The sequence below is a fragment of the Antechinus flavipes genome, chromosome 3, assembly GCF_016432865.1.
Source record: "Antechinus flavipes isolate AdamAnt ecotype Samford, QLD, Australia chromosome 3, AdamAnt_v2, whole genome shotgun sequence".
Lineage (NCBI taxonomy): Eukaryota > Metazoa > Chordata > Mammalia > Dasyuromorphia > Dasyuridae > Antechinus > Antechinus flavipes.
The window spans coordinates 583,163,838-583,177,615 of NC_067400.1; the positions used below are offsets into that span (position 1 = coordinate 583,163,838).

The 13,778-nt window shown below is 47.4% G+C and overlaps 1 protein-coding gene across 1 annotated transcript in view; it reads left to right on the plus strand.

The window, feature by feature from the left end:
- HSPG2 (heparan sulfate proteoglycan 2) overlaps nt 1-13,778 on the plus strand; it is a 164,904-nt gene that overhangs the window by 32,925 nt on the left and 118,201 nt on the right.

Consider the following 13,778-nt stretch of genomic DNA (forward strand, 5'->3'; position numbering starts at 1 on the left):
ATTAAAAAAAATTTTAATTTAGAAAAAATTCTAAATGTTAGAATTTAAAGGGTTGACATTGTGCATGGCAAATTAAATTTATTTAGTCTTAAAGGATAGGCCTTGGGGCACTGAATAGTCAGGAAGACAAATTCAAATCCACTCTCTCAGAGTCGACTCAATTTGATATATGACTCTAGACAAGTCAATTAATCTCTGCCTCTAGATTTAGAGTTAGATTTGTTTCCAAATCTAAAAAATGGGGATAGTAATGGAAATAGGAACACCTGCTTTCAGAGTTGTGAGAATTAAATGAGAGAATGTGTTTGTAAAGAGCTTTGCAAATTTTGAAGTCTTTTCTAAATTCTGGCTGCTATGGTTGGTAGTAACTGTTATTATTTTGCAAAATAAGTTTGATATCACTAAATCCTTCCTAATAATTACAGCTACCCCAAAATGATAAGTCCTGGAAGGTCCTGGTTGCTGATTCCCGACTTTTGTTTTGTTTAGTTGTTTTTCAATCGTGTCTGGCTCTTTGTGACCCCGTTTAGGTTTTCTTGGCAGAGACAATGGAGTGATTTGCCATTTCCTTCTCCAGCTCATTTTACAGATGAGGAAACTGAGGCAGACAGGGCTAAGTGACCTGCTCAGGGTCCTACTGCTAGTAAGTAACTCAGGAAGAGGAGTTTTCCTGACTCCAGGCCCAGCACTCTGTGCACTTCCATACCTACACTCTGGAGGCCGTCAGATAAAGGCTGAATGACTGCTTTGGGGAGATGTGTAGGAGAATTTTCGGGTCAGGTCAGTAATGGACCAGCTGCCCTCCTCAGCCGTTCCCACTCTAAGACTGCTTCTGTCCCTTCCCTCTCTGGTGTTCTGAGGTACCACAGGCTAAGAACCTGCCCCGCTTTAACATGGAACGGGGTCCAGGGATTCTGCTTTGTTCTTCTCCCCCTAACAGCTGAAGCCGGGCGGCAGCTGGTGTGGAATTCCTTCCCCCACCTTCTCCCCTGCTTTGGCCATAGCTTTTCAAACCCTGTGACCGGCCACCCCCTAAGGCAGGCAGGCAGGCAGGCAGGCCTCTCCTGGAATTCGGAGCCATCCCCACCCAGCCAGCCAGCCCCTCCCCGGGCTCTGCTGCACCACAGCTGGGGTACGCAGGAATTCCCCCAACCTCCCACTCCCAGTTTCCTGGAAGGGGCTGGGGGCAAGGGAGGAGGCTTGCCCCATGAGGAGGCCCCATTCCCACAGCCCTCCCGAGCCCTAACATGACATGCCTTGGCCCTGGGCAGAGTGGAGATTAGGGATTGTTGTGACGGGGGTCAGTGGGCAGCCTGCCCGCCCCACAGCATTAGTATCTGGGCGCCAAGCAAGCTGTCTGCACTTGGCTCAAGTCCCCAGCCCTGGCACATCGCCCGTGTGAGCAGGCCCTGTCTGGAACCTCTGATAACAAAGGAGACGATGTTTCACCTCCACCACCTTGGACCATTCCCTTTCCCCCTCCCCTAGTCTTGGGCCTGAGATGCCTGGACATTGATGGGCCAGACCAGGGAAGAGGGGCCTTGGGCACTGCCCCTGAAACTCATGATGGGGCTACCTGTGCTCGGAGATCTTCCGGAGGAGGAGGGGGATGCTTCTAACCGGGACAAGATTAATCAATCTGCGCATATTAATCACTTAATGGATATTTTATCTTTTCATCTATGTTTAAAAGTTTGTATTGCTCTCTTTTATTTTTACATTACCGTCTTTTTCCAAATGTATTCTTCCTCCCTCCCTGCTTCCTACTGAGCCAATCCATGTAACAGATTGTCGTTTTTAAATGGGAAAAAATCAGTTCAAGAAAACTAACTCAACATGTATACAAAGTTCTACACCCATAATTCTCTACTTCTTCAGAGAAGGGAGGGAGGAGCATTTGCCCATCTCTTCTCTGGGGCCATGTTTGATCATTATAATTACATATCTTTCAGTTGCATGATTTTTTTTGTTCTTTCCATTTTTTAAAAACAGTGAGCGTAAAGCAGCTACCATATTCTAGGTGCTTGAAGATATGAATTTCATATGAATATGAAATTGAAACAGGATGCCCCCCCACAGCCTCCATTCTGCTGAGAAATAAATTACATCCATACAAGTATATGAAAATATGTAGCGTTAAGACCAGGTAAGGTGAAAGGAAGGCACAAGAGGAGGAGGGGGGATAAGGAGAGGCATCTGGCAGGAGGTGGCGCTTGAGATAAACTGTGAAGGAGGCTAGAGATTCCGAGAGGCAGATAAGGGGACTCCTCTCCGGAGGTTTTCTGAGGCACAGAGTGGCTAGGAGATGTTAGTGGGAGAAAGCAGAGCCCAGAGCTGGTGTGCTGGACTCGCAGGTAACCCTTCCCTCTCCTTTTTTTCTTCACAATCTAAACTGGTTCTATAACCTCAGTAACTAGTACTGAACCCAATGAATCATTTTTATTGTTTTATGATATATAAAATGATAGGATATAGAGCATACTATAGGTTTCCTAAGGCCCTCCCAGCTCTGACATCTTGTGTTCTAAAGGCCCTCCCAGCTCTGACATCCCAGGTTCTATGGGCCCTCCCAGCTCTGACATCCTGGGTTCTAAGGGCCCTCCCAGCTCTGGCTCTTGGGTTCTAAGGGTCCTCCCAGTTCTAACATCCTAGATTCTAAGGACTCTCCCAGCTCTGACATCCTGGGTCCTAAGGCCCTTCCCAGCTCTGACCTTCTGTGTTCTAAGGTCCCTTCCAGGACAATGAATGACTCTTTGGTTCATTAACTATTTCAGGACACTTCAGTCTACTGTAGATTGTCCCTGGGCAGGAGCCAGCCAGTGGCATCAGGTCCTTGGCAGGGCTTTGTCACCCTCCTCAATCAGATCAAGCTCCAACCTTTGTTTGCAAACTCCCCCTTACTCACTGGTCTCGGGAGCTTGGAATCAGACTCCTAGAGTTAGGTTGTGAGGGTCAGTGAGCTATCAGAACAGGATGTTCCTCCAGGGAGGGAGGCATTTCTAGTGGAAGTGACAGGGGGATTTGCTGTTTCCGGTAACCTGAATCCCTGAGCTTGAGTTTTCTCTCTCCAGACCCTCCTCTGCCCTCCCATGCCCAGGCTCCTGCTGGGCCTGTCTGTCTCTACTCTAAGGACAGGTGGGCACCAACCCAGGGCAAGAAGTTGGAAACTAGAAGTGCTGTGAGCCAAGGTGGTGTTTCCCAGACAGAAAGAGACACTGTGGGGCAGCCCATTGAGTCTAAGTCTCCCTTCTTCATGGCTCATGTTTTTTTAAAAATTTTCAGTGGAAAAAAAACCTATTTTCTTTCATTTCTTCTTTTGAAGAAGAAATATGGACATATGAAATATGGACAATAAAGCAAAAAATATTCCTTCATTTACTGCGTTCTGAACCCTGAGGCTGTTCTTTCTCTTAGGAGGTGAATTATTACTCATCTATCTTATGCTAAATAACACAGACCATGCAACTTATAAGTTAGAAAGAGAAAAAGAAAGGTCATTTGGGCCAACTTCCTTAATTTATAACCTCAGAGAGAGTAAGTTACTTGCCCATGGATCCCAGCTAAGCTAGGTTTTGAACCTTAATTACTTTGAAAGGCAATATATTATGATGGTTGAAGCACTCGCCTTGGAGTTATCAGGAAGATTCGGATTCAGCCTCAAGTTCTTATTGAGCCTAGGCAAATCATTTAATCACTCTGTGCCTCAGTTTCTCCCTCTCTAAAAAGAAAGGATTGGTGAGTGCAAAGGATAATGTTGTAAAAAATTACCCTGGCATGGGTTCTGTCAATAAAAAGTTATTTAAAAAAAAAAAAAGAAATGGCTTTTAAGGGCTCCCCCTCAGGTTCCTTTGAAGCTACGATTTGCTTATGATCAGGGCTCTTTCTATATATCAAATTGTAAATTGTAAACAGGAGGGACCCGTTCTTCTTTCTTCCCGGGATAATTCACTATGGTCTCAAATGTGGCTGCCATCATGATGTGGGGGAAAAGTTCTGGATTTGCAGTCAGAAGGCCTAGGTTGAAATTTCAGGTCTTCCTCTTCTTTCCTATGTGACTGTAGATAGGTCACCTATTTGCTCCAATCTACTTCTCTATAAAATGAGGGGATTGTATTAGAAAGCCTCTGAGATACCTTTTACACTTAAGATAAATCTATCATCCTATGATTGGCAAAGTCTTCTTGGAGAAGATAGGATGAGAGCCAAGCTTTGAAATGTGAACAGAATTAGGATCCAGGACAAGGAAACAGGAAACAATAGCTTGGGGTGGGGAGAGTGTACTGGATTCGAGGAAGTCTGGCTGAAGCACAGGATGAATTCTTGGAAGCTGGAAGTCAGTTAGGGTGACTAATAAACACAGCAATTCTATACCTTCAGTGTTATAAGGGGACCACAGCAGACTGACATGGTTCCTTGCTGGCAGCAGACTTAGAAAACTACACATCAACATTATCTATGTTGAATTGTATTTTTTTGTATTAAACAATTCCCAGTTACATTGTAGTTTTGCTGCTACTGTGAGTATGATACTATGTTTAAACAATCCTTGGAGTATTGAGAAAAGAGGAAGAAGGTACTGAAATATGGAGAAGAGACTTGAATCAGGAAGACCTGGATCAGGTGTTTTTAGCTATATTATTTAGGGCAAGTCTCTGACTTTTCTCAGCCTTAATTTCCTTCTCTGTAATAGTCTCTGCCTCAGTCTTATAATGCTCAATTGAAATATTATGTGTATAGCTCTTCACGTATCTTAAAAGACTACAGAAATGGGAGCTGTTATTGCTTATTATTTTTATTCACCTCAGTTTCCTCATCTGTAAAATGAGCTGGAGAAGAAAATGCAAACTGCTTCATTATTTTTGTCCCCCAAAGGGATCAGAAAGAGTCAGACATGACTAAAATGACTGAACAATCACAGATCTTATTGCTAATATACCTAGAATCTTCTCCCTTTTACTGTGTTGTGTATTCAGTGATCCTGGCTTTTCTCTGAAAACTAACAGAGCAGAACTTCTTCTTCCTCAAGATCTCACCAAAGCCACTTCAAGCAGGGATGGATCTCTCCTGAAATGTCCATCTCTACCAGTAAAGATAGTCCCTTACAAATGGATTTGGAATTATGGTTTAAATGACCATATGATGAATTAAGCATCTATTAAGTGCCTCCCATGTGCCTGGCAGGGTGCTAAACACCGGGGCTACAAAGAAAGTCAAAAAAAAAAAAATCCCCTCCCCTAATGAGGGAGACAATGTGTAAACAGCTATGTGCGAACAAGGTGTATACAGGAAAATATACGGGAGATAATCAACAGAGGGAAGGTACCAGCATTGCATGGGTCAGCAACGGCTTCCTGTAGAAGGTGAGACTTTGGCTGGGATTTGAAAGAAGCCGGTGGGCTGATGAGGGAGGGCATTCTAGTCAGAGACCATGCCCCAAGCTGAGAGATGAAGTGTCTTGCGCTCAAAGAAACACAGGGAATTTAGTGTGTTGGGACCGGGAGTCCTAGAAGGGAGAAATGTCAGAAGAGGGTGTCGTGTCTCATTTGAGCCTTAGAACAATGTTTTGAGACAAATAATGCAGATAGCTTTGATTCCTTTTTATAGGGAGACTCATGATCACTGTGAGGTCCAGAAATTCGGCCAGAGCACACAGCTACGTTGGTTCAGAAGCCAGAATTCATGTGTAACCAGGAAAAAAATAAAGGGAACAATAAAAAAAAAAAAGACTTCAGAATCTGAACTCATGTCTTTTAGAACATTTCTCTGTTCTGGAAAACTTGGAAGTTCAGAAACCTGGCCAGAGTACACAGCTACCTTGATTCAGAAGCCAGAATTCATGTGTAATTGGGAAAAAAAGAAAACAGTGGGAAAAGACCTCAGAATTCAACCTCATACTTTTTAGAACATCTCTATGTTCTGGAAAACTTGGAAGTCCAGAAACCTGGCCAGAGCACACAGCTACCTTGGTTCAGAAGCCAGAATTCATGTGTAATTGAGAAAAAAAAAAAAGAAAACAACAAAAGAAAAAGACCTCAGAATTCAAACCCATGTCTTTTAGCACATTTCCCTGTTATGGCACACTTGGAAGAGAAGCCAAGGCCAAAGATTGAGGACTTCTCAAGCCAGCTCCTAAGAAACCTCTTGTTCATCCCCTCCCTTCCTCCGCTTGTCGGCCTTCATGGCAGCTATTTTGGGCAGTGCAGGTCGTAAGCATGGCTCCTTGGGTTATTTTGGGGATGTCCAGGGTAGATCTGTTTCAGATGGAGCCCAGAACCCAGCCCCACCCTTCTCCTCTGTCCATCTTGTTCAAACTTCTCAGTGTCTCTCTGGGGTGCAGAGAACTGGATGAAGAGTGAACTGATAGGAGGAGGGGGCAGCTGCCAGCCAAGCCCTTCTATGGGCTCCCAAGGGCCCCAGCTACAGCCTAGTTTGGCAGCCTGCTGAGTGCGATGGCTCTGGCAGGCTCCTTACCTCCTCTAAAGGCCTGTCGGATAGAGGCTGTGTTTTCTAGGGTTGTGCTGCCACAGACAGTTGGGAGAAAAATAACATGGCAGGAAAAGAGCTGAAAACCCGGTGTTCTCCTCCTCCCTTTAGAACCCAGGAGGTCAGAGCTGGGAGGGCCCTTAGAACCCGGGAGGTCAGAGCTGGGAGGGCCCTTAGAACCCAGGAGGTCAGAGCTGGGAAGGCTCAAACTTTTTAAATAGGGGTCCAATTCACTGTCCCTCCATCTGTTGGAGGGCTGGACTATAGTAAAAACAAAAAGTTTGTTTTGTGGGCCTTTAAATAAAGAAACTTCATAGCCCTGGGTGAGGGGGATAAATGTCCTCAGCTGCCGCATCTGGCCCATGGCCACAGTTTGAGGACCCCTGCTTTAGAATAATGTCAGAGCTGGGAAGGCCCTTAGAACCCGGGAGTCAGAGGTGGGAGGGGACTTTAGAACAGAGAATGTTAGAGCTAGAAGGGGTCTTATAACATTGAGTTTTAGAACATGGCATGTTAAAACTAGAAGGGACCTTAAAGAACTCTTTCTTTCATTTTATGAATGAGGGAATTCATCTCAGAGTGAAAAATGTTTTGCGCAGGGTTTCCTAGTGACTTAGCATTGGGGTTTCTACTAAAATAGAGTTCACTTAACTCCAGACAGGGCCTTGCCCACTACTCAATTTTTAAAATACTTTCAGCACTAAGCACAAGGTGCTATTCAGAAAAATAAAGAAGAGCATCACACATAAGAAAAAATAACTCCAAACAAGCTGAGAGTAATTAAGCATGCAAAAGAGGATGAGGAGTATGGAAATATGCATTTTTAAGCACCTACTATGTGCTAGGTATGTTACAAATAGTATCTTATTTGATCCCCACAACAAGCTTAGGAATTAAGTGCTATTATTAGTCCCATTTTACAGTTGGGGAAATTGGGGTAAACAGATTAAGTGACTTGCCCAGTGTCACACATTAAGTGACTGGATTTAGATTTGAACTCAGGTTTTCCTGAGCCCTATCCACTCCCTCATCTAGTTCAATGAAGTTGGAAATATTGCATGATAAAGCTGGAGTCTTGTTTGTAAGATTTTTCAATGAAAAACAGAAGTTTTAATTTAATCTTAGAGGTAATAAAAACCCACTGGTGTTTGTTGAAGAGATGGACATGTCCCAGTTCCTCTTTATTCTGGTTCAGTAATACTCCCAGTTCTGACATCCCGGATTCTGAGGGCCCTCCTGGCTCTGACCTCCTGGGTTCTAAGGGCCCTCCCAGCTCTGACCTCCTGGGTTCTAAGGGCCTTCCCGGCTCTGACCTCCTGGGTTCTAAGGGCCCTCCCAGCTCTGACCTTCTGGGTTCTAAGGGCCCTCCCGGCTCTGACCTCCTGGTTTAAGGGCCTCCCAGCTCTGACATCCCAGGTTCTGAGGGCCCTCTCAGTTCTGATATCCCAGGTTCTGAGGGCCCTCCCAGCTCTGACATCCCGGGTTCTGAGGGCCCTCCCAGCTCTGACATCCCGGGTTCTGAGGGCCCTCCCAGCTCTGACATCCCAGGTTCTGAGGGCCCTCCCAGCTCTGACATCCCGGGTTCTGAGGGCCCTCCCAGCTCTGACATCCCGGGTTCTAAGGGCCCTCCCAGTTCTGACATCCTGGGTTCTGAGGGCCCTCCCAGCTCTGACATCCCGGGTTCTGAGGGCCCTCCCAGCTCTGACATCCTGGGTTCTGAGGGCCCTCCCAGCTCTGACATCCCAGGTTCTAACGGCCCTCCCAGCTCTGACAGTCTAGGTCCACCACCTCTTGTACTTTTCCCCCTCTGGTGCACCGTTTGCCCTGGCTGACCATCCTTTGCCAAGATCCTCCCCAGCTCTGCTTTGCTTTCTGTCCCATTCACTTCTTACACAGCTCTGTTGGAAGCTCAGCTCCGATGCCATCTTCTAGAAGAGGCCTTTCTTATTCTCTCTAGAACTTCCCCCACTACCTCCTATTTATTTTCCATATCCGTATCGGATATTCTTGTGTCAGTCCATGTTTTCACCCTTAAGAGAATGTCTGTTCCTTGAATTCAGGGGCTGTTTAATTTCTGTGCCTTCTCTCCTCCCCTGACACTATGCCTGGCATCTGATAGGTGTGTCAAATGTGCTTATTGATTGATTGATTGGCCCCCTTCTGACCCTGACTTTCTGTGTCACAAGGTCCTTTCTGGGTCAGAAGTTCTGTGCTCTGAGGCCCTTTCCTCTCTTTACCACCGTAGGATTCTAGGAACCAGTGACTGAGTTGGATGTATATGCTAAGCCTGGCAGCGTGCCCCCGGGGCTACCCTGAGGAGGGGAAGGGCACGGCTGGGCCAGGCTTAGAGTAGTGGGGAGCTGACAGATGTCTGGGAGAGTCAGAAGTGGGACGCAGCAGCATGGGGGCATCCTGGGCAGTGGGTGTGCCAGCAGGCATGAGGGTCCTGCCTCTGCCAAGGGCCAGTGGTCTTATCTAAACACTGCTCCGGGCTTGGGGGGGTTAGAGGGGGGTTAGAGTTGGGGGAGGATATGGATTGAAGCCTCATCAGTTCAGGTAGCAACAATGCCAGGAAGCTTTGTGCTGGGCCCAAGGCTGCCTGTTCCCCAAGGGACCAGACCTTGCCAGGACTTTAAATACACCCTCCCGGTCCTGTGTTCCCCAGAATAGCCTCCATTGTCCTAGCCTGCAGCTGGGGACTTGGGGATGCTGGGAGGGGCTGACCATAGAAGGGGAGTCCTGGGAGGGGATTGCCCCGTAGCGAAGGGGAGGGGACAGAACCCGGGACAAGCTGGCCCCAAAGACCTTTTCTGGACTTTTAAGTGACATGAACCTTTCACTGAGGCTGTTCTCATCGGGCCCAGCTCTGAAGTCAGGGAAATGGGAGTATTCAGTTTTAGGGAGGAGGTTCTGGAAAGGTAGTCTTAGAAGGGGGATTGTAGATAAGGTAGTCTTAGAACAGGGGCTTCTCAATAGGAGATACACTCTCAGGGGATATATGTTTGTCAAGGAGTTATTGAGACTATTTCATAATGACCATATTCTTTTTTTTCTTATCTTTTTTCTTTATTAAAGCTTTTTATTTAGGGTTAGGGGAACACATTTCTGTCAAGGAGTTATTGAAACTTTCATAATGACTATATTCTGTTTTTCTTATTTTTTCTTTATGAAAACTTTTTATTTTTCAAAACATATGCATGGATAATTCTTCAACATTAATCCTTACAAAACCTTGTGTTCCAATTTCCCCCCCTTCCCCCACCCCTCCCCTAGCTGGCAAGAAGTCCAATATACTATATTCTTTTGAAATTTATCTCTTTATTTATTGTTTTTGGTAAGGGCCTATGCGTGGTATATTCTAGAAATGATTCTAATTCACACTGGATAACAGTTTCCTGAAAACCAAGTGATACAGGGATGGGAAAAGTTGGGAAACACAGATTTATAAGGGAGGAATTCGTCTTGAATGGGAGGTTCTGAAAAGAACCAGGATTGGAGTGAGAGAACATTGGAAAGACTGATCCTTCTATGGGGGAGTCCCCGAAGGATTTGGAGTGGGGGTGCCTGGGGGGCCATCCTTGTAGGGAATCTGGACAGCTTTGGTGCTTGTGGGGGGTGGGCTTCTGGCCTCTGGCTGCAAGGGAGAGGGGTGTTCTGGAAGGGGCTGCTCTGAAGCTCTCCCCGAGGGGCGCTTTGGGAGGACTTTCCTTTGGCTGATGGGAAGGAAAGGCCGGCAGACAAAAACCCAAGGAGGGAGGGAGGATGAGGGGAACCTGCCGTCCGTGAGCAACGTGCTGGCCCTCAGAGAGCCGAGGCCCGGGGACAGACAGGGAGTGTTGGGAGGTGAAGGTGCCTCTGTGTGAGTGTGAGTGCTCCCTGTCCTCAGGTCAGCCCATGGGCGGGCCCCTGGCTCCAGGGCCACCCGCATCCCCATCCAGGACCTTCTCCCCTCCCAGCGCTCTAGTCAGGGAAGCTATTTTTGGATTCCCGGCTGTTTGGGGGAGGGGCAGAGGAAAGGTGGGGTAGGAGACCTTCAATTATAGACCGTCAGAGCCTGGGGAACCTGGGGGATGCCGTTAGAGCTGAAGTGGGGCTCAGAAAGTAGCACACGAGAGCCGGGGGTGCCCTTTGAGCAAAGAGGGTCACTAAAAGGGCCCTTAGAACCTAGAATGTTAAAAAAATAAAGTGATAGAGAATACAGATGAGATAAGGGTGGGGACCCTTCCTGAGCCCCAATGCAGAGAATGGACAGGAACCTGAATTCTAATGGTCACACAGAACAGAGAACAAGAGTGAGACAAACATTCAGTGGTACAGGTCTCCTAGTGCCCCAGCTCCCCTGGGAGCGTGTTCTCCAGATGTTTGTTTCCATGGGGTGGTGATGGAGTGGAGGGATTGAATGTTAGTCAAGAGAAGACTGGTGTCTGAAAGCCCACTTGGACCTAGAATGGCAAGGCTGAGGGGAACCTTTAAAAAGCCTTCCCTCCTCTCCCCCGAAATGAAATGAAATTAAAATTTTTTCTTTTATTATTATTATTAAAGTTTTTTATTTTCAAAATATATGCATAGATAATTTTCAACGTTTATTCTTGCAAAACCTTCTGTTCCAAATTTTTCTCCCTCCCTTTCCCTTCCCCCCCACCCTAGACAGTAAGTAATCCAATATGTTAAGCATGTGCATAAATTAAAATTTTTCATAAATAAATAAAAAACCTCCCCTCCTCCCCAAATAATTTAAAATGAATAAATAAAAAGCCTTTCCCTCAAAAGAATTTAAAATAAATTAAAGTCCCCCAAAATAAAATAAATTAAGAGAAATAAAAAGTCTCCCCTCCAAAAAATAAACTAATTTAAAATAAATAGCCTTCCCTCCCCTTCCAGACTTCTGTCATGCCCTCTACCAGAAGCCCCTGCTTTAGCCAGCCCCCTCATCTCTAAATATTCCTTGTACTGTCTCCCTCACAGATCGGGGCTTATTTCTACCCCATGTTATTCTCTGGGCCTGGAATGCCCACTGTCCTCTGCTCTTCTCTACCCCTCCCCATTTTCTTCTTATCAGACCTTTGCTTATTCATCCTTCAAATCTCCCCCAAAACCTTTCTTGCACACTTGTATGCGGGGACTCTGCTGCCGGAAGTGTTTTTGTTAAATCCCTCCCTGCAAAGAGCATGAAGCTGCCCTAGTTAGACCCCAGGAAGTGCTTGAATGAATGAGGGAGAGAGGGAAGGGATGAAGGATGTCTTTTCCAAGAAGAGAGAATCTTGGTATTGTGAAAAAAACAAAACAAAACGTGGAGCTTGGAGTCAGAGTAGCTGGCAAGAAAGGCACATTAGTCTCATTTGTTCAAGGGCTGGATTGGATGAGACCCTGAATCTCTAAGGTCCTTCCCAGATCCAACATCCTCAGCTCCAAGATTCTTTCCCTCTTTGACATCCCAGGTTCTAAGGGCCCTCCCGGCTCTGACCTCCTGGGTTCTAAGGGTCCTCCCAGCTCTGACATCCCGGGTTCTAAGGGCCCTCCCAGCTCTGACATCCCGGGTTCTAAGGGCCCTCCCAGCTCTGACATCCTGGGTTCTAAGGGCCCTCCCAGCTCTGACATCCTGTGTTCTAAGGGCCCTCCCAGCTCTGACCTCGTGGGTTCTAAGGGCCCTCCCAGCTCTGACATCCCGGGTTCTAAGGGCCCTCCCAGCTCTGACATCCCGGGTTCTAAGGGCCCTCCCAGCTCTGACATCCCAGGTTCTAAGGGCCCTCCCAGCTCTGACACTCTCTGTTCTAAGAAGTTACCACTTTCACATTCTGTTTCCTAAGTTTCCTCCCAGGTCTGTTACTCTCCTGTGCCCAGCTTCCCCCAGCTCTCCTTCTGCCCCCCACCTTGTCTTGCCCACTCCACCTCAAGTGGACCTTCAGCCTGGCTCAGGCTCCAGTTCAGCGCTACTCACAGGTGCCACCAGCTGAGGGTGCCCCTTGGTGCCCGGGGGCAGCAGACAGCCAAAGGGGCAGGAATCTGTCAGGGCAGCATTTTGCTGTGCAAACTGTCTGGGGGAGGGGCAGGTAGTGACAAAGGGAGTAGCTGGAGGCATGAAAGGCCCTTAATCCTCCCGGCTGCCCTACAGGGGAGTCCAGGCCGGAAAGGAGGTGACTGCTGGACTCTGGCAAGCCGGTGGCTGCCCGTGCCAGACTGGCACCGCGCCATCTTCCCACAGCCCAGCCCCCAAGGTGGCAGGAGAGTCCCAAGTCTACGCCTAGCACCTCCAGAGCCATGGGTTGGCCGGGCCTCCTGGCAGGGGCTCTTTGCCAACTTGGGCCAAGGAATGAGGTTAAGGAACTAAGGCTGGGGGCAGAGAAGAACTGCAGATGGCAGGTCTCCCAGGGGTCTGAGGATCCTCCAGATGAGCGGAACTAATCCCTAAACTCACAAAGCTTTACTCTCACCACTCCCGTTAATGCAGTGCATGCAAATGTTAGGCCCATTTCACAGATGAAAAAACCCAAGAATTTGAGAACCAAAAGTTACAAGAAGCTTCTGGGTTCATTGAACACTATGCTCCATTGCAAGCACTAAGATAGTGATTCTCCAAGTGTGGCCAAGGGACCTCTGGGAATCCCCAAGCCCTTTGGGGGGGTCTACAAGGTCAAATTCTAAGACATGAAACCAAATTAAGCAAGAACTCTTCAAGGAGTCCTCCATCCATTTTTTGAGGCTGAGGCAATTGGGGTTAAGTGACTTGCTAGGAAGTGTTAAGTGTCTGAGATTAGATTTGAACTCGGGTCCTCCTGACTTCAGGGCTGATGCTCAAACCACTTTGCCACTTAGCCGACCCTCCCCGATAATTTTTAAGGGTGTAAAGGGGTCCAAAGAACCAAGAGTTTGAGAACTGTGCACCCAAGGTAGGTGTGGGGTGGAAACTTTGGGCCTGGGGGTTTTGAACATAAGGCCAGTGTTCCGTCTGCTTCAATACCACCCTGGGCCGGGCTGGCACACAAAAGCTTGGGCTCTGTTACTAATTTCCTGAGATATTCAGGACTTTCTGGGCAGTGCAGTCTAATGGAGGGACCTGAAGCATCAGTCTTTCTAAGAGATGCTCTGTTCTGACTCCTTGTCTAAGACCTTTCCCATTACCCTCGGCTGCTTCTCTCAAAATCTCAGGTGAGAGTGAATGGGACCCCCTCAAGGGGCTGCCGCCACGTGGCTTAGCGCTGCCACAGTGCCAGGCAGATAAGCCCAGTGCTACCTGGCAGCTCTGCCCACCCCAGGGAATACGGGAAACTAAAAGCATGGGCCTCCAGACTGCTGGC